Source organism: Pristiophorus japonicus, unplaced genomic scaffold (genome assembly GCF_044704955.1).
Source record: "Pristiophorus japonicus isolate sPriJap1 unplaced genomic scaffold, sPriJap1.hap1 HAP1_SCAFFOLD_29, whole genome shotgun sequence".
NCBI classification, from domain to species: domain Eukaryota; kingdom Metazoa; phylum Chordata; class Chondrichthyes; family Pristiophoridae; genus Pristiophorus; species Pristiophorus japonicus.
This window is the reverse complement of record NW_027252668.1, coordinates 11517297-11538976: the sequence shown is the minus strand read 5'-3', so window position 1 is coordinate 11538976 and position 21680 is coordinate 11517297. Positions and strand designations below refer to the sequence as shown.

At 45.5% G+C, this 21680-nt stretch overlaps 2 non-coding genes across 2 annotated transcripts; both read left to right on the top strand.

Annotated features, from left to right (window-relative positions):
- Window positions 1-6093: 6093 nt before the first annotated feature.
- Window positions 6094-6166, top strand: trnav-uac (transfer RNA valine (anticodon UAC)). The gene has a single exon. It is a non-coding gene; the product is annotated as a tRNA-Val (tRNA).
- Window positions 6167-18774: 12608 nt separating this feature from the next.
- On the top strand, window positions 18775-18847 carry trnak-cuu (transfer RNA lysine (anticodon CUU)). Its single transcript has one exon. It is a non-coding gene; the product is annotated as a tRNA-Lys (tRNA).
- The last annotated feature ends 2833 nt before the right edge of the window (window positions 18848-21680 follow it).

The window sequence follows — 21680 nt, the reverse complement described above, 5'->3', positions numbered from 1 at the left end:
CCTGAGTTAGCATTTGTTTGATTGTGCAAAAGTGTATGAGGGGTTAATTAATGATGGTTTCCAGTGAAAGCAAGAGAAAAGTTTTCGAATAAACCATACGGTGACTGTCCGGTGAGCGCTGTTTGTGATACCATGTGGGAATGGGCGGGGATTTTAAAGCCGCTTGTATTGCAGAACCTTCATATAGACAAAAATCTCCAGTTCACTGTGTAGGGCTCATGGTGCAACGGTAGTGTGTCTGACTCCTGATAAGAAGGTTGCGTATTCAAATCACGTTAGGGTCAGTGTTTTTTTGGATATTTTTTTTCCAGAATTAATATTTCATTTGCTGTTTGCCAATAACCAGACCCTTGCTCCAAGGTCTGTCGCACTGTTTCCCCGGTGTCAGGCAGAGATACACCTGCTGCCCTCAATTATTTCTTGTCACAGGACACAAAATTTCAAATCAATCTGCAGGTGGCCACACACAGCAGTGAGTCGTCAGGATGGCCGAGCGGTCGAAGGTGCTATGTTCAGTTCAAAATCTATCTTGAAGACAAGGGTCCAAATGCCACTTCTGGTGTTTATTATTTTTAATCATTAAGCAGAAACAAAAATCAACGTTGTTAATATTGAACCATTAATGTCAATTATTTCATTTTTTCTAATCTTTAATTGATCAATGTTCACGCTCGGTTGCGATGCGGGGCATTTTCACGTGTTAAGCGAATGTGATCACCACTACACTACGGAAACACTGCAATCGACACAATGCGAGGAATATAACCAGAGCTTTAACCTACACAGCTGGCCGATACTTCAGGAGCTGGTTTTACTAGAATAGAATGACGGTGCTCTATTTAGGAAGGCTGTGAGTGTGGTAGGAATTGATCTCCTGTTTCCCAGACTTTACACATCGGAACAGGAGCTGGCCATTTAGCAGCGAGTGGTTAGGATCAGGAATGTACGGCTTGAGACTTTCTGGCCTGAGGTAAGAAGGTGGTGCTCAGGAATAAGGTGAAAGGTTGAATCTTCTGCACTGACTCTCTTTAACAAACTCCAGCACCAGGTCAGACGGAAATGTTAAGCGAGCAGCTGAACTGCTGAATCCCACTTTGAAGGAGTTGGCCGTGGTGTCAAACAAATCTGTTCCGTTTAATGATAATTATTGTTGGAATTGGAATTCAAGCTGAACACACGTGTCGAGGAGACAGTGACCTGAACACAGCACCTTCGACCGCCCGGCCATCCTGACTATTCAGCGCTGTGTGTGGCCACCTGCAGGTTGATTTTGAACTTTAGTGTCCTGTCACATGAAATAAATGAGGGCTGCAGGCGTATCTCTGCCTGACACCGGGCAACCAGTGAGACAGACCTTGGAGCAAGGGTCTGGTTATTGCCAAACAGCAAAGGAAATATTAATTCTGGAAGAACAATATCCAAAAGAGCAATACCCCAACATGATTTCAACACACAACTTGTTGATCTGGATTCAGACACACTACCGTTGCACCACGAGGCCTACACAGTGAGCTGGAGATGTTCATCTATATGAAGGTTCTGCAATACAAGGGGCTTTAAAATCCCTGCCCATTCCCACCAGGTATCAAAAGCAGCGCTCAGCTGACAGTCACCGGATGGTTTGTTCGAAAACTTTTCTCTTGCTTTCACGGGAAACCATCATTAATTAACCCCTCACCTTCTTTACACAATCAAACAAATGCTAACTCAGGGACACTCCATACTTTAATCATTCGGTCGATCACTAAAAGTATTGGTATTCATGGTGGTTACAGCAATATTAATCGTCTCACATACCTCAATAATTTTTATGCGATGAATTGATCGAGGATTGAAACCAGGTTAGTCCGCCGGGTCTCAATCGCTCGACCACCAGGGAATTGTTACGATAAATGTCGATATATTTATATATATTTATATATGACCCTGAATATCAACAGCTACCTACCTAGACCTCGTGCTGCCACGGTAGTGTGTCTAACTTTGAGTGAGAGAAATTGTTCTACAGTGAGACCCATTTCATCTTTTGTTCCCTTTTAAACACCAGAAACTGAGACAGCGGAATAAATAGAGAAACCAAAGCACAGGGTTATCGACAAGAGGAAGAGAGAAGGGGAAATATACTGTCCCCACCCAGAACTAATGCAGAAACCCCTCTGCTGTGCTCGGGGTGACCACACACAGCCTGGATACACTAACGTCCCAACAGCTCATTGACTGTCGGAGTTGGACCGCGCGGTGCTTCTGAAGACAGGTCGAAAAAGCAAAGTCACTGATTCCATCTCATGTGCTCCTCCGATCAAGAATAGCAACACACTAAAAATGTTTCAATAATGGTTACACCTTATCTCCACGTTTATCAAGCAGTTGGCTCGTTGGTCTAGGGGTATGATTCTCGCTTCGGGGTTATTGCTTGAAATTAGCGAGAGGTTCCGGGACTAGCCCTCAGTTTACCCAAAAATTTTGAAATTGCATCAAACTTTTGCAAAGAAGGACTTGCATTTCTACAACACCTTTCAGGAATTCATGACGCCCCAAAGCGCTTTGCATCCGTTGAGTTGTGTTTGAAGTGTTGTCGTGTGGGGAAAGATGTGCCCAAATCACCCACACGAACCGCAACTCGTTGCGAAGGAGTTTGGTGCAAAAAATCAGGTGCCTCAGGGACTTGGACTTTCTATGAATGAGTTCTGCTTGTACCTGCGTTCAAGCTTGTAACAGTAACTGTGCATCCATCTCACGGGAGCAGCGTGTAGCGGTTAGTGAATAGGTGACCAGGTCGATGTGCGCCGCATTCAATCTTTTAAATTTCACCAAACAAAGAAACGGTGAATCCAACTGTCCCTGTAAGCGACGGATTGAAGGGATCGGTGCTCCAAACAGAGCTGGAACACACGCAGTGCAGGAATAGGGTCCGCAACACTAAATGTCAGAGTTATTAAGCAGACAATAATGAAACATACACTTAATAGTACTTACACCCAAACCTTGCGAATGTTAGCCGCAGAACTCAAACACGTTGCAGTTTTCAGCTCGGTGTACAAATAGATCAAACATTAATCGGATTCAAACTATCTGTTCCAAATGCCACATTTTATATCTTTTCCTTACCCGTGCTTCGTGACAATTGAAACTTTTAATTGTATTACCTAACACAACTGCCCAACTTCTGATGGAAGGTCATTAACCTGAAACGTTAACTCTGTTTCTCTCTCCACAGATGCTGCCTGGCCTGCTCAGTGTTTCCAGTATTTACTCTTTTTATTCTCCAAACTTATCATCAGAGTATCACTTCACTTGTCATCTAACTTCGCTGCTTCCTGATATGTAGCCTTGTCCTACAAACCAGGCTCCTTTCGGATGATTCAGGCATTCATTGGAATTATAACTTCTTAACGATAACAATTATGTGAAGTATGTAACTATGTCATACTTGCCACCAGAGGGCGTGACTGTTGGAGTCCTAATGGTCACCTGCCCACACCTGCAGGGCCAGTACAAAAGGTTGGCTGCCATGTTGTTCAGGCACTCTGGAGTTGTAATAAAAAAGACTAAGATCACACTAAGTTTAGCTCACAGTACTCAGCCTCCTGGTGTTCTACCTTTCACAACAATTGGCGACGATTAACAGAATACGAAGCTTCACACAACCATGGCTGCTGTTGGAATATTAGAGAGATTCATAGAGTGTGAAATAAATGAGGGCCGCAGGCGGATCTCTGCCTGACACCGGGGAAACAGGGAGACAGACCTTGGAGCAAAGGGATATGGATGGAGTCGGCAAAACTTGAGGTATCTGATTCAGGAGAGGCGCGGGGCATGGAAATTCGGGAGTTTAATGACTTTGAAAGGAACATTTTTGTTTTGTGACGTTTTGTTCAGAGAAATGTTTGTGAAAGGAATTTTTTGCAGGAAGGGATGCAGCATTTATCCTTTTGCGTTAGCACTTGTTTCTGGGTGTCAGGATCACATTTCGTTTCAATGTTATTCTTCCAAAATTAATATTTTATTTGCTGTTTGACAATAACCAGACCCTTGCTCCAAGGTCTGTCTCACTCTTTCCTCGGTGTCAGGCAGAGATCTGCCTGCTGCCCTGATTTATTTCATGTGACAGGACACAAAAGTTCAAAATCAACCTGCAGGTGGCCACACACAACACTGAATAGTAATGATGGCCGAGTGGTCTAAGGTGATGTGTTCAGATCACTATAGATAGTGTTCGAATCCTATTGCAGACATTTCTTATATTGAATCATGAGGCAGAACGCATTTTCTTTGTCACCACCAACTCCTTAAAAGTGCGATTCAGCAGTCCACCTGCTCGCTGAACATTTCATTCTGAACTGGTGCTGAAATATGTTCATTCTTTTATAGAACGATAATTATTTATTTTGCCCTGAGCATGTGAGGAACTTTTCTCCCGATCTCATTGGGTTTAATTTTGTGAATCTTGTGCTGAAAGTGGAGATGTTTCCGCAGTGTAACGGTTAACACCTTCTAGCTTTTTGAGTTCATGCTCAACTTTCTCCTTGAGTGCATATGGTACGGAACGGGGCTTGTAGTTAACCAATCTAGCGTCCTTCTGTACCCTGACACTCGCCTTGAAGCCTTGGATCGGACTGTCCGTTTCGCAGAACACCTTTGGATACTTCTTGATAACTTCATCCGTTAATGAAAATCTCGCTTCCACACAGAAAATCTGACTACAATCCAGCTTCAGTGAGCTTAATCAATTTCTTCCTTGTAAGGCAGACTTGTCTCTTTTCACTACTATTCGAGGCAAGTTCTGAAATTAATCTTTATATTTCACCGATCGGTACAGTGATATGACCAACCACAGGAATTTACTCTCCCGAGTAGCGTCGCAGCTCTATCTTGGGTTTCTCCAGTTGGAAATCACGCATCTATGTGGATTTTGATGCTTTCCGAATCACTGTCCGTTAAACTAGTGCTCCTGATGATGTGTAACTCTAACATCTCATCGTCCTGTTGTTGGTCTTCCATACTATGTAGTCTCTTGGGATTTCTACTCATAGCTTTGAACACTGGACTCATAGCTTTAAAAATAGGTTTACCCTTCAGTCGGCATGCCTTCGCAAGATGCCCAGTCTTTCTGTCGAAGAAACACTCTGCCTTCACGTGTGGAGAACTTTGAGCAATGTGTTGTCCCAGGCACCTACAGCATGACTTCGACGCTTTGGTAGAATTTACAGTTTCTGAGGCTTTTGGCTCCCTTGTTATACCTTCAAATGCTCTGATAATGACTCCACGAGACAATGTGTCGTTCTTTAACTGTAGTGACCTGAGTCCTTTATTGATAACCACAGAGTGAGGATCACACCTGGTGGCCTGACTTTTATACTAGGCCAGGCACACCTGTGCAGGTAAGCTACAAGTCTCCCACTGCAGTGCCCTCTGGTGGCACACCTTGTAATAGTACAAGCAGTAACCATGTCGAACACATGACAGGTGTCACTGTGGAACCGTTTCTCTCACTCAAAGTTGGACGCACTACCGTGGGCGCCACGAGGTCCAGGTAGGTAGCCATTGACATTCAGGTTCATATATAAATATATATAAATATATCGACATGCATCGTAACTGTTCCCTGGTGGTCGAGGGGTTAAGACCCGGTGCACTAACCTGGTTCGACATGTATCGTAACTGTTCCCTGGTGGTCGAGGGGTTCAGACCCGGCACACGAACCTCGTTTCAATCCTCGATCAATTCATCGCAGAAAAAATAATTGAGGTCTGTGAGACGCTTAATAATTGCTGTAATCACCATGAATACCAATACTCTCTGTGATAGACCGAGATTACAGACTATCTGGCTTCTCCTGCACTTTGCTGGGCACGTGTTTGGGGTATAATTTTGTAAACTGGGTGAGTTCGCTGATCGCGGGGAGATGGAAGGAGCCTCTGTGGCCCCACTGTGAGGATGTGGAAATCAACACGGTGGCAGGGTGATCCGTGACATTTCTGTAAAGGGCAGCGGAGTAGAAGGATTGAGAATTCTCAGTGTGGGACAGAATTTGTTTCAGCACAGAGGGAGCTCACTGGTCAGCTCCTCGCTGAGGGGGCTGTTGTGCCAGAGGTTTCTGTAGTGTAGTGGTTATCACGTTTGCTTTACACGCAAAAGGTCCCAAGTTCAATCCCAGGCAGAAACATTATTTTTAAACTTGCTGTGGATGAACAATCGGAGGCGAGTTTAGTCTCCCTGCAAATGCTGCCTGACCTGCTGAGATTTCCAGCATTTGCTGTTTTTATTTGCTATTTATTCTCCTGGCAAAAGGGCTCCCTTATTCATTAATTGCTCTTTATTTCACCAATAAATAGATAACTTTGAGTGAGAGAAAACGGATCCACGGGGACATTTTGCGTGTGAGGCCAAAGTGATATCCGCTACACTGCAGCCCATCAAATGGCGAGAAACCACTGAATATAAAGGATGAACTGACAAATATCAGGGACAGCGCAGTCTGGTCAATGTCAAACATAATATGGTAGAATTCATTAAGATGGAGAGTGTCACAGTTATTTCAGAAACTTGGGTCCTGAACTTAAGGAAAGGTAACTTTGATGGTATGAGGTGTGAATTGGCTAGAATAGACTGGCCAAGGATACATAAAGGGTTGATGGTGGATAGGCAATGGCAAACATTTAAAGATCACACGGGTGACTTCAGCAATTGCACATCCCTGTCTGGAGTAAAAATAGAACGGAGAACGTTGCTCAACCGTGGCTAACAAGGGAAATTAAGGAGAGTGCTAAAACCAAGGAAGAGGAAAATAAATTGGCCAGAAAAAGGAACAAACCTGAGAACTGGGAGAAATTTTGAATTCAACAGAGGAGGACTAAGGGTTTCATGAGAAGGGGGAAAATGGATTTTGAGAGGAAGCTTGCTTGGAACATAACAACTGACTGCAAAAGCTTCTGTAAACATGTGAAGAGAAAACGATTAGTGAAGACAACTGTAGGTCCCTTGCAGTCGGATTCAGGTGAATTTATATTGGGGAACAAATAAATGGCAGACCAATTGACCAAATACTTCAGTTCCGTCTTCACGAAGGAAGACACGAATAACCTTCCAAAAGTACTCGGGGACCGAGGGTCGAGTGAGAAGGAGTAACTGAAGGATATCCTTATGAGGTGGGAAATTGATGGGATTGAAGGATGATAAATCCCCGGGGACTGATAGTCTGCATCCAAGAGTACTTAAGGAAGTCGCCCTATAAATAGTGGATGCATTGGTGATCATTTTCCAACAGTCTATTGACACGGGATCAGTTCCTATGGACTGGAGGTTAGCTAATGTAAAAATACTTTTTAAGAAGGGAGGGAGAGAGAAAGCGGTTAATTATACACCGGTTAGCCTGAATCAGTCGTGGGGAAAATGTTGCAATCAATTATTAAGGATGAAATAGCAACGCATTTGGAAAGCAGTGACAGGATGGTTCCAAGTCAGCATGGATTTATGAAAGGGAAATCATGCTTGACAAATCTTCTGGAATTTTTGAGGCTGTAACGAGTAGAGTGGACAAGGGAGAAACAGTGGATGTGGTATATTTGGACTTTCAAAAGGTTGTTGACAAGGGTCCACACAAGAGAATGCTGTGCAAAATCAAAGCACATGGTATTGTGGTTAAAATACTGACGTGGATAGAGAACTGGTTGGCAGACAGAAAGCAGAGAGTCGGGATAAAAGGATCCTTTTCAGAATGGCAGGCAGTGACTAGTGGAGTGCCGCAGGGCTCAGTGCTGGGACCCCAGCTCTTTACAATATACATCAATGATTTGGATGAAGGAATTGAGTGTAATATCTCCAGGTTTGCAGATGAAACAAAACTGGGTGGCGGTGTGAGCTGTGAGGGGGACGCTAAGAGACTGCAGGGTGACTTAGACAGGTTAGGTGAGTGGGCAAATTCATGGCAGATGCAGTATAATGTGGATAAATGTGAGTTTATCCACTTTGAGGGCAAAAACGTGAAGAGAGAATAAAATCTGAATGGTGGTTGATTAGGAAAATGGGAGGTGCAATGAGACCTGGGTGTCATGGTTCATCAGTAACTGAAAGTTGGCATACAGGTACAGCAGGCAGGAAAAAGGTAAATCGTATGTTGGCCTTTATAGCTAGATGATTTGAGTATAGGAGCAAGGATTTCTTATTGCAGTTGTACAGGGCCTTGGTGAGGCCTCAACTGGAGTATTGTTTTCAATTTTGGTCTCCTAATCTGAGGAAGGACGTTCTTGCTATTGAGGGTGTGGAGCGAAGGTTCACCAGACTGATTCCCGGGATGCCTGGACTGACATATGAGGAGAGACTGGATCAACTGGGCCTTTATACATTGGAGTTTAGAAGGATGAGAGGGGATCGCATCGAAACATATCAGATTCTGATGGGACAGAACTGGTTAGATGTGGGTAGATTGTTCCCGATGCTGGGGAAGTTGGAGCAGGCTCGAGGGGCTAGATGGCCCACTCCTGTTCCTAATTCTTATGTTCTTATAGCAATTGATTAACATTGAAACGAAATGTGACCTGACACCCAGAAAGAAGTGGTGAGGCAAAAGGTTAAATGCTGCATCCCTTTCTGCAAAAAATTCCTTTCACAAACATTTCTGTGACCGAAACGGCACAAAACAAAAATGTTCCTTTCAAAGTCATTAAACTCCCGAATTTCCGTGCCCCCTGAATCTCCTGAGTTAGATGCCTCTAGTTTTGCCGACTCAATCCTTGTCCCTTTGCAATGTTCTGCTTCCACCCACACTATGAAATGCGCTACTAACTTATCGAATCATGGAATGGTTACAGCACGGAAGGCCATTAGGCCCGTCGAGACCGTACCGACTCTCAGCGAGTACCACTCCCCCGCCCTTTCCGCGGAACCCTGCAATTGTTTTTCCTTCAGACACTTATCCAACTCCCATCAGAAAGGTAAGATTGCATCTGTCTCCACCGCCCTTTCAAGCCGTGCATCCCAGATCCTAACCACTCGCTCCTGTTCCTATGTGTAAAGTCTGGGAAACACGAGATCAATTCCTGCCACACTCACAGCCTTCCTAAATATAGCACCGTCATTCTATTCTCGGAAAACCAGCTCCTGAAGTAGCGGCCAGCTGTGTAGGTTAAAGCTCTGGTTATGTTCCTAGCAGTGTGTCGATCGCAATGTTTCTGTAGTGTAGTGGTTATCACGTTCGCCGAACACGCGAAAAATCCCCGGATCGAAACCGGGTGGAAACATTTTCAACATTGTTCAATTAAATATTAGAAAAAAATGAATAATTGACATTAATGGTTCAATATTAACAAAGTTGATGTTTGGTTCTGCTGATGTTAATAACCCTTCAACTCGGCTGGAGTTTAATATTTTGATATTTCAAATAACATTGTTGATATTTGATGTCTCCAAGATAAGAGAGACTAATTGATGTCCTGTTTCTGACTGCTACATTTTTGATCGGGGCGGAGGAACGGTGAGGGATCGAGGCCCAGGAGCGTCGTGATCGGGGCTCAACAGAGGCGAGGGCCCAGGGACAGCACGGGCCAGCCCACTCTGCGTTCGATGGATAGTCGGCGCATGTGTACACAATTGGTCCATGCAGCAGAGCTTGGTCAATGGTCGTCTTGGGTAATCCTTGCCTCTGGACCAAGACCAAGCTCTGTCAAGCCCGTGTGGTGGCTGGTGTGCAACGGTCACCCCACGTTAAAAAAATCCACCCACAGGCATCTTCCGCCCTTCAGGATGTAGTTCGGGACCGAGATTGTCAGGTCCCTCATCGAAACACCTGGAACTCATCCCTTTTTAGAGTGGAAACAAATCATCCTCGATACGAGGGACTGCCTAATACTATACTATCAACAAAATGCAGTGTCTCACAGCCCTGTTACATTGGCTGGTTTCTCTGTACAGTTCTGTACACACTCAAACTCTACACAGTGTCTCTCACTCCCTCCCATTGCCAGCACTGACGGTGCAGAAAGCCCCTCTCAAAGCTGCACGTTCCGGCTGCTTTCAATTGAGTTGTGAGAGATTATTAAATGATCCTGCATCTCCGCCTCGCTTCACAACAGCAGATCGAAGCCGCAAACAACCCATCGACTGATCGCTCGTCCCCAGCTCCAGCGTGAGTGAGGCCGGGACTGTCATGTATTCAATCAGCATTGTAACCCATGTATAATCTGACCTAAGTTGTACACTGTGAGAACAATGACCACTATGTGGTGAACTTGTGGGAGACACTCCTAACCTGGACCTTCAGGTATAAAAGGGGAAGCTCCACTCACTTCCATCACTTGAGTGCTAAGAAATAAAGGACAGGTCACAGACTGACCTTCTCTGAAGCATGGGCCTCGTGTGCATTTACACTGTATAGTAAGTACGTATCAATGGCGATGAGAAACTGGGATTTAAACCACACGAGCATGGCCACTAGCTGAACCGACAAGAGGTACTGTATTAAGCAATGGTTGGGACAGAGCTTCAACATTGTTAAAGCATCACACACTTCTCCAGGCAACCAAGGGCAGTCAGGCATGCCCCAATATGTAGCCATACCCAGAGGGGAAGTTCGAGGGAGACAATGGCAAGCTGAACGGCGATTCACGTCATTGCAAGGGACAATGCGGCCAGTAATGGGGCCATCAACACCTGTATATGGTGCACTCAAGGACAATCACGGGGCCGTCAGTGACGATCGACTGGCAAGAGCCATTTTGTTTCCAACAGCAGCTCATGTTGGAGGCGTAGAGGCACGCACTCAGCCGGAATTTGCAGAGCTGAGCAAAATACCTGCAGAAATTGCAGAAATGAACACGGGGGAAATCGCTGGAAGCTGAAGTTCAGCGAGTTCATGTGGAGCATGGATACAGTTCGTACACCAGGACGCCACCGATAATGATGAAAGTGCTCCTCAATGGCGTCCCAGTATCAGTGGAGCTAGACACGTGGGCCAGCCAGTCCCTGATGGGTATCAAATAGTTCGAAAAGTTGTGGGCGTCCAAGGCCAGGAGGCCAAAATTATCGCCGATTGACGCACAGCTAAGAACATACACAAAGGAGATCATTCCGGTGCTAGGCAGCGCCACAGTATTCGTGACCCACAAAGTTCGCTTGCTGTCATGAACTGGAAATTTGGCGATGTCAATGCAACTTCCTCTGTGGAGCGAGTATCCTGCTCACAGATCCTGGACAAATTTGACTCATTATTTCAACCCGGCACTTTCATTCGGGCCAAGGTAGTGATTCACATCAACCCGGACGCCAGCCCAGTACACCACAAGGCCAGGGCAGAACCGAATGTGATGCGTGAAACGACAGAAAGCGAATTGGACCGTCTGCTAAGGGAAGGCATCATCTCCCCAGTCGAATTCAGTGACTGGGCGAGCCAGATTGTGCCGGTGCTCAAGGCGGATGGGTCGGTCAGGATATGTGGTGATTACAAGGCCACCATCAATCGGGTGTCACCCCAAGACCAGTATCCGCTACTGAAAGCGGAGGACCTCTTTGCGACGCTATCCGGTGGCAAACATTTTTCAAAAATTAGACCTGACCTCAGCTGACATGACCCAGGAGCTGGCGAGTGAGCCGACGACGCTGACCACCATCACGACACACACGGGAGTGTTTGAGTACAACAGATGTCGGTTCGGGATTCGCTAGGTTGCTGCGATCATACAATGAAATATGGAAGCCTTCTCAAGTCGATTCCAGGGACGGTGGTTTTTCAGGACGACATCCTCATCACGGGTTACGATACTGAAGAACACCTCCACAACCTGGAGGAAGTGCTACGCATACTGGACCGGATAGTGCTGCGACTGAAAAAGGCGAAGTCCATCTTCACAGCTCCAGAGGTATAATTCCTGGGGAGGAGGGTAGCAGCAGACGGGATCTGCCCTACTGCCTCCAAAACGGAAGCGATCCAGAGAGCACCCAGACCCCGTAACACGACGGAGCTGCATTCGTTCCTGGGGCTCCTGAACTATTTTGGTAACTTTCTTCCCAAATTGAGCAAACTGCTAGAGCTGCTACACGTGCTCCTACGCAAAGGTCGCAAATGTGTCTGGGGGGACATCCTGGAAAGGACTTTTACTAGAGCACGCAATTTGTTATGTTCCAACACTCTGTTAACGTTATATGACCCATGTAAGAAGCTTGTGTAACGATGCGTCGTCCGATGGTGTCGGATGTGTTGCAGCATGTCAATGCCAAGGGTCAGTTACAGCCGGTAGTTTAGGCCTCCAGAAGTCTGTCCCAGGCAGAAAGGGGATACGGGATGGTAGGAAAGGAAGCGCTCGCATGTGTATATGCAGTAAAGAAAATGCACCAATACCTGTTTGGCAGGAAATTTGAGCTGGAGACAGATCACAAACCCCTAACGTCCCTTTTGGCCGACAACAAGGGCATAAATGCAAACGCATCGGCCCGCATACAGAGGTGGGCACTGACGTTACCCGCCTATGACGACACAATTCGGCACAGACCGGGCACCAAAAATTGCACCGATGCACTCAGCAGGCTGCCACTCGCCACCACTGAGGGGGCTACCGAGCATGGTGCTGAGATGGTCATGGCTGTTGAAGCATTCGGAAGTGAAGGCTCACCCGTGACAGCCCGTCAGATTAAAGTCTGGACAAATAGAGACCCGCTATTGTCTCTCGTCAAGAAATGTGTCCTGAATGGGGACTGGGCAGCCACGTACAGGGCATGTCCTGAGGAAGTTAAACTATTTCACCGGCGCAGGGATGAACTCTCGATTCAGGCCGATTGCCTACTGTGGGGAAAATGCGTAGAAACCAGATGTGCTGAGAGGTGTTCATTAGAGAACTCAACAATGAGCACCCGGGCATTGTCATGAGGAAGGCAATTGCCAAGTGACACATTTGGTGTCCAGGGATAGACGCTGATCTGGAACTTTGTGTTCGCAGGTGCAACACGTTTGCCCAGCTGACTAATGCGCCAAGGGAAGCCGACCTTAGCCCCTGGTCCTGGCCCATTAAGTCTTGGGCACGCAAACATGAGGACTACGCAGGTCCTTTCAAAAATGTTTTTGGTTGTAGTCGACGCCTACTCCATAAGAAACATAAGAACCATAAGAATTAGGAAGAGGAGTAGGCCATCTTCCCCCTCGAGCATGCTCCGCCATTCAACAAGATCATGGCTGATCTGGCCGTGGACTCAGCTCCACTAACCCGCCCGTTCCCGTAACCCTTAATTCCCTTAGTGGTTAAACATCTATCTATCTGTGACTTTAATACATTCAATGAGCTAGCCTCAACTGCTTCCTTGGGCAGATAATTCCACAGATTCACAAACCTCTGGGAGAAGAAATTCCTTTTCAACTCGGTATTAAATTGGCTCCCCCGTATTTTGAGGCTGTGCCTCCTAGTTCTAGTCTCCCCTACCAGTGGAAACAACCTCTCTGCCTCTATCTTGTCTATCCCTTTCATTATTTTAAATGATTCTATGAGACCACCCCTCACCCTTCTGAACTCCACCGAGTAAATACCCAGTCTCCTCCATCTATCATCATAAGAAAACCCCCTCATCTGCGGAATCAGCCGAGTGAATCGTCTCTGTAACCCCTCCAAAGCCAGTATATCCTTCCTTAAGTAAGGTGACCAAAACTGCACGCAGTACTCCAGGTGCGGCCTCACAAATACCCTATACAGTTGCAGCAGGACCTCCCTGCTTTTGTACTCCATCCCTCTCGCAATGAAGGCGAACATTCCATTCACCTTCCTGATAACCTGCTGCACCTGCAAACTAACGTTTGGGGATTAATGCTCAAGAACCCCCAGGTCCCTCTGCACCGCAGCATGTTGTAATTTCTCCATATTCAAATAATATTCCCTTTTACTGTTTTTTATCCCAAGGCGGATGACCTCACACTTTCCGACATTGTATTCCATCTGCCAAACCTTAGCCCATTCGCTTAACCTATCCAAATCTCTTTGAAGGCTCTCTGTGTCCTCTACACAACCCGCTTTCCCACTAATCTTTGTGTCATCTGCAAATTCTTTTACACTACACTCTGTTCCCTCTTCCAGGTCATCTATGTATATTGCATACAGTTGTGGTCCTAGCACCGATCCCTGTGGCACACCACTAACCACCGATTTCCAACCTGAAAAGCACCAATTTATCCCGACTCTCTGCTTTCTGTTCGCCAGCTAAATCTCGATCCATGCTAATACATATCCTCTGACTCCGCGTACCTCTATCTTCGGACGTAACCTTTTGTGTGGTACCTTATCGAAAGCCTTTTGGAAATATAAATACACCACATCCATCGGCACACCTCTATCCACCATGCTCGTTATATCCTCAAAGAATTCCAGTAAATTAGTTAAACATTATTTCCCCTTCATGAATCCATGCTGTGTCTGCTTGAGTGCACTAAGCCTATCTCGATGTCCCGCTATTTCATCCTTAATGATAGTTTCAAACATTTTCCCCACGACAGATGTTAAACTACCCGGTCTATTGTTACCTGCCTTTTGTCTGCCCCCTTTTATAAACAGAGGCGTAACATTAACTGCTTTCCAATCCGATGGTACCTCCCCAGAGTCCAGAGAATTTTGGAAGATTATAACGAATGCATCTGCTATAACTTCCGCCATCTCTTTTAATACCCTGGGATGCATTTCATCAGGACCTGGGAACTTGTCTACCTTGAGTCCCATTAGCCTGTCCAGCACTACCCGCCTAGTGATAGTGATTGTCTCAAGGTCCTCCCTTCCCACATTCCTGTGACCAGCAATTTCTGGCATGGTTTTTGTGTCTTCCACTGTGAAGACCGAAGCAAAATAATTGTTTAAGAACTCAGCCATTTCCACATTTCCCATTATTAAATCCCCCTTCTCATCTTCTGAGGGACCAATATTTACTTTAGTCACTCTTTGCAATTTTATATATCGGTAAAAGCTTTTACTATCTGTTTTTATGTTTTGCGCAAGTTTAATTTCGTAATCTATCTTTCCTTTCTTTATTGCTTTCTTAGTCATTGTTTGCTGTCGTTTAAAATGTTCCCAATCTTCTAGTTTCCCACTATCCTTGGCCACCTTATACGCATTGGTTTGTAATTTGATACTCTCCTTTATTTCCTTGGTTATCCACGGCAGGTTATCCCTTCTCTTACTGCCCTTCTTTTTCACTGGAATATATTTTTGTTTTGCACTATGAAAGAGCTCCTTCAAAGTCCTCTGCTGCACCTCAATTGTACCACCGTTTAGTCTGTGTTCCCAGTCGACTTTAGCCAACTCTGCCCTCATCCCACTGTAGTCCCCTTTGTTTTCGCATTGTATGCTCGTTTGAGACATTACTTCCTCACCCTCAAAATGTATTACACATTCAACCAAACTGTGATCACTCATTCCGAGAGGATCTTTTACTAGGAGATCATTTATTATTCCTGTGTCATTGCACAGGACCAGATCTAAGATAGCTTGCTCAGTTGTAGGTTCTGTAACATATTGTTCTCAGAAACAATCCTGTATGCATTCTATGAATTCCTCCTCCAGGCTACCCCGTGCGATTTGAATTGACCAATCAACATGTAGGTTAAAATCCCCCATGATTACTGCCGTTTCTTTTTCACATGCCTCCATTATTCCCTTGATTATTGCCCGCCCCACCGTCAAGTTATTATTTCGGTGCCGATAAACTACGCCCACCAGTGACTTTTTCCCCTTACTGTCTCTAATCTCCACCCACAATGATTCAACATTTTGTTCATTAGAGCCAATATAATCTCTCACAACTGCCCTGATATCATCCTTTATTAACAGAGCTACCCCACCTCCTTTCCCATCTTGTCTATTTTTCCGAATTGTCAGCTACCCCTGTATGTTTAATTTCCAGTCTTCGCCACCCTGCAACCACGTTTCTGTAATGGCCACCAAATCATACTTATTTGTCATGATTTGTGCCGTCAACGCATTTACTTTATTTTGAATGCTGCGTGCATTTAGGTAAAGTATTTAATACTAGTTTTTAATCCATGATTTTTAGTTTTGACCCCTCCTGCAGCCCCTTTATATTCATACATATTGTCCCTTCCAATCACCTTGTGGTTTAAACTTACCCCAGTGCTACTCTGCTCTATTGCCTCCTGCCTTTTGCATTCGTTTTTGGGGTCCTGTTTATCTGCGCTCTCAACCACTCCAGCTCAGAGCCCTCTCCTGCGTTTCGAATACTCCTCGCATTGAGGCACCGAGCTTTCAGGCTTGCCTTTTTATTACAATTTGACCCTTTAGAATTTTGATGTACAGTGGCCCTTTTTGGTTTTTGCCTTGGGTTTCTCTGCCCTCCACTTTTACTCATCTCCTTTCTGTCTTTTGTATCTGTCACCATTTTGTTTCCCTCTGTCTCCCTGCATTGGATCCCATCCCCCTGCCATATTAGTTTAACTCCTCCCCAACAGCACTAGCAAACACTCCCCCCTAGGACTTTGGTTCCGGACCTTCCCAGGTGCAGACCGCCTGGTTTGTACTGGTCCCACCTCCCCCAGAACCGGTTCCAATGCCCCAGGAATTTGAATCCCTCCCTGCTGCACCACTGCTCAAGCCACGTATTCATCTGAGCTATCCTGCTATTTCTCCTCTGACTAGCACGTGGCATTGGTAGCAATCCCGAGATTACTACTTTTGAGGTCCTACTTTTTAATTTTGCTTCTAGCTCTTTAAATTCATCTCGTACGACCTCATCCCTTTTTTTTTACCTAAATATTTGGTACCAATGTGCACCACTACAACTGGCTGTTCACCCTCCCTTTTCAGAATGTCCTGCACCCGTTCCAAGACATCCTTGACCCTTGCACCAGGGTGGCAACATACCATCCTGGAGTCTCGGTTGCGGCCGCAGAAACGCCTATCTATACCCCTTACAATCGAATCCCCAATCACTATCGCTGTCCCACTCTTTTTCCTGCCCTTCTGTGCAGCAGAGCCAGCCATGGTGCCATGAACTTGGCTGCTGCTGCCCTCCCCTGATGAGTCATCCCCCTCAACAGTACTCGATGTGAGGCCAACGTGATATGCGCGACACTGCAGCCCATCAAAGGGCGAGAAACCACTGAATTTAAAGGATGAGCTCACAAATATCAGGGGCAGTGAAGCCTGGTCAATGTAAACCCTCCTTTCTTATTCAGCAGTGGCATCAATGGGAGTCAGACGCCACAAAGTTTAATTAAAGACACAAATACAAGCAACACTTGCAAATCTTTTCAGTGTAAAATTTATTTAAAATGCTGCTGCGTTGAATCTGAAAATACGCACGGTGGGATTTTATCGTCACTACTGATTATATTTTGTGTGCACGGTACGAATAACCGGTGCTGTTAAATTTGATAAAAGTTGCCCCAGATTCGTGGTGTCATCGGCAATAAAGATTTAGAACCAGAAAGCCACAATACAGTGAGTAAAATGGGATATGGTTTTCGAGGTAAGATGCAAAGCACAAGACAAATGATTGAAGTCTGGACTGTTCCTGAGTTAGCATTTGTTTGATTGTGCAAAAGAAGGTGAGTGGTTAATTTATGATGGTTTCCCGTGAAAGCAAAAGAAAAGTTTAAGAAGAAACTGTACGTTGCCTGTCAGGTGAGCGCTGCTTGTGATACCTGGTGGGAATGGGCGGAGATTTTAAAGCCCCTTGTATTACAGAACCTTCATATAGACAAACATCTCCAGTGCACTGTGTAGGTCTGATGGAGCAACGGTAGTGTGTCTGACTTCAGATCCGAAGGTTACGTGTTCAAATCACGTCGTGGTCACTTTGATTGAGTTGATAGCCCTCCAGCAACAGGTGATGTGTGTGTCCCTCGTAACAGCCCGTAGAGCACAGAGTCCTGTGTGACGGAGCTGCTCGATGTGAACCGCGACAAAACCACTGCTTCTGTGTCCAAACTGGGTTCCCTGATGGTCTAGTGGTTAGGATTTCGCGCTCTCACCGCCGCGGACCCAGTTCGATTCGCGGTCAGGGAAATTGTACTTTTAAATCAAAACCTGATAAAAAAATGGTTCATCTATTTTACACATCTTTATGCAACTCCTATGCAAAAAAAAAAGAAGCATTGATTTAAACATCATTAATTAATTCATAAAATTCTATTGTCATATGATATATTTTACTCTGACCAGATGAGGAGCTTTTGTGCAGATGCCATTGGGTTTAATTCTGGTAATCTGGTGCTGAAAGTGGAGATATTTCTGCAGTGTACCGCAAATCATAGACACCATCAGAGGAAGTCTCTCGGGATCGAGGAGGACTTGCTTCCATCCAAAAGTGAGTCCTTTGATGGCTGAACAATCCGATAGGAGAGCCACAGACCCTGTTACAGGTGGGACAGACATACGTCGAGGGAAGGGGTCGGTGGGACTGGTTTGCCGCGTGCTCCTTCCGCTGCCTGCGCTTGGTCTCTTCATGCTCCTTGCGTCGAGACTCAAAGAGCTCAACGCCCTACCGGATGGACTTTCTCCACCTCGCGCGGTCTGCGGCCAGGGTCTCCCAGGTGTCAGTGGTGATGTCGCACTTTACCAGGGAGACTTTGAGGGTGTCCTTGTAACGATTCCGCTGTACACCTTTGGCTCGTTTACCCTGAAGCAGCTAATCATAAACACGTAAGGATTCGGGGCCGGAGTTGGCTATTCGTCCCCTCCAGCCTGGTCCACCATTCAAGAAGACCCTAGCAGTTCTTCAACAGCAAGGTTCAACATCTGGGGCGGAGCCAACAGGCGCCTGGCTGCAATGAGTGATAAAAACCTGCGTTGGACAGAAGCCTGGCTAGCTCAGTCGGTAGAGCATGAGACTCTTAATCTCAGGGTCGTGGGTTCGAGCCCCACGTTGGGCGATTGTATTTCTTTTCATTTAATGTTGCTTTCATGGAAAACCTCTGACCGAAACGGCACAAAACAAGAATGTTCCTTTCATAATCATCGAACTCGAAATTTCAGCGCGCCACGAATCTCCTGAATCAGATGCCTGTAGTTTTGCCGACTCAATCCATGTCCCTTTGCAATGTTGTGCTCCCACCCACACTATGAAATGTGCCGCTAACTTATCGAATCATGGAATGGTTACAGCACGGAAGGCCATTCGGCCAATCGAGCCCGTGCCGACTCTCAGCGAGTCCCACTCCCCCGCTTTTTCTCTGTAGCTCTGCAATTGATTTTCCTTCAGACCCTTATCCAACTCCCGTCTGAAAGATAAGATTGAGTCTGCCTCCACCGCCCTTTCAAGCCGTGCATTCCAGAGCGTAACCACTCGCTGCTAAATGGCCATCTCCTTTTCCGATGTGTAAAGTCTGTGAAACACGAGATCAATTCCTGCCAAACTCAGAGCCTTCCGAAATATAGCACCATCATTCTATTCTCGTAAAACCAGCTCCTGAAGTATCGGCAAGCTCTGCAGGTTAAAGCTCTGGTTTTATACCTAAGATTACTTTAACTGTAGTGCAGTGGTTATCACGTTTGCCTTACACGCGAAAGTCTCTCGTTCGAGCACGGGTGGAAACATTATTTTGGAGACTATTTTTGCTGTGAAACAAATTGAACAAAAGTCGCCCCAGGTTCCTTGTCGCATGAGCACTGAACATTTTACACCAGTCTCCAACATACAGAGTGAGTAAAATAAGATAGGGGAGAAAACTTCATCAATGATTCAAAATCCTTAAATAATTAAAGTTCAGTTATTGAAGTTTCCACTGTCCCTCAGTAGCAATTCTACAAAACAAAGCTGTCGGTTAATGAGTGGGGAATAAAACAAATAATCTTCATCCATCCCCATCCCCCGACACACAGTTTAATTAGTTGCATGTCATTATTTTAAAAATTTTGAATGAAAGAGTTACTTTCTGAATCTGGGCTCCCTCTGTGAGCACCGCACCACGAAACGAGCAGGAAACACATTAAAGAGTTTACCACAATTGCTGACATTTCTTAGCTTTTTTCAGCTCTTCCTCCTTTTCAGCTCCTGACAGCAGATATTGCTGTGATTAAACCTGATCACAATGCAATGTCTGTCTCACTGTTTCCCCGGTGTCAGGCAGTGATACGCCTGCTGCCCTCATTTATTTCATGTGACAGGACACAAAAACGTTCAAAATCAACCTGCAGGTAGCCACACACAGCACTGAATAGGCAAGATGGCCGTTCTGTGTTCAGGTCATTGTCTCCTCTGGAGATGTGGGTTCATATCACACTTCTGATATTATTTTTGAACCAAAAACTAATGTGCGATAAAATGGAACAAGAGCAGTCCGAGGTGCATTGTCACATGATGCAAGCGATCTCGGATCCGGACCAAAGCTCCCCACACACCGAGCACAGGCTCAGGAAAACCCCGGGGGAGAGGATATCCCGGTCACTGGGCCTTCCAGTCACACTGAACAAGTGCCCGGTCTGAAACTTTCCAGAGCAATAACTTGTAACTGAAACTTCCACCAGTCAGGATGGCCAAGCGGTCTCAGGTGCTATGTTCAGTTCACAGTCTCCTCTGGAAATTTGGGTTCAAATCCCACTCCTGACAATCAGTGTTTTTAATTGCAAACTCATTTGTTTGACACCACTCTGAAGTGCTTTGGGACATCCAGCGAACTTAATAAAATGACCCCACTTCAATTGCAAACAATGATATCAAAGTTACTTCTCAAACTGGGAACCGATCCTGGTTGGCTGTAGCGAAAGGAATGGTTTTGTGAAGCATTGAAATGTGCCCTCTAAATATCTCGCACTGCTCATTTAAAAACACGGTTATAATTTGTTTCAGTGCAAAAGAAGGCTGGCTCGAAGGGCCAAATGGCCGACTCCTGCTCCTGGTTCTTGTGTTCTTATACAGAGCACAGAATAAATAATTAAATGATCAACTCTCCCTCAGTTCGCATTTCTTTCATTGTGCAAAAGAAGATTATGGGTTCATTTATGATGTTTTCCTGGGAAAGCACCATAAAAGTTTAAGGAAAATAATTCACCCAACATGGGGCTCTAACCCACGACCCGGAGATTAAGAGTCTTATACTCTCCATACTGAGCTAGCCGGGCCTGCATAAATTGCATCTTCCTGTCGCTGATTGCTGCCAGGCGCCTGTTGGCATCGCCCCGTGGGTTTATCTCGAGCTTCAAACTACGAAACCGGTTCTCCTGAATTTCAAGGCTTGTACGGAGATCAATCATCAAAACCGTGTCATTAACCACAGCTGGGCCGTCAATTTTCTGATCGCAAAGTGCTTTCAGTCCTTGTCAATATCTCTTGTCTATTTGCCGTTGTTTCCCGATTCTGTCAGTCTCTCTGGCTCGTTAATCTGTGTGTGGTCACCTGCAGGTTGATTCTCGATGAATGCCTGTGTTTGTGTCTTCAACACCAATAGAAAATGTTTCTTATATATTTCTTACGTTCTCTCCAATGCCTTGCTATCCTTCCTAAATTGTGGTGCTCAGAACTGTAAACAGTTCTCCAACTGAGGCCTAAACCGGGATTGTAAAGGTATGCTATAACTTCCTCGCTTGTGTCCTCGATTTCACTACATTTCAAGCCAAGGGCCCTGTATTCTTTTTAAACAACTTAGCAACTTTTCTATCCAGCTTCAAAGATTTCTGTGTGTAAATCACTCAATCCTTCTGCTTCCCTTTTAACACAATACCATTTCGTTTATGTTTTCTCATATCACCTCCCTTTGTTTACCAGAC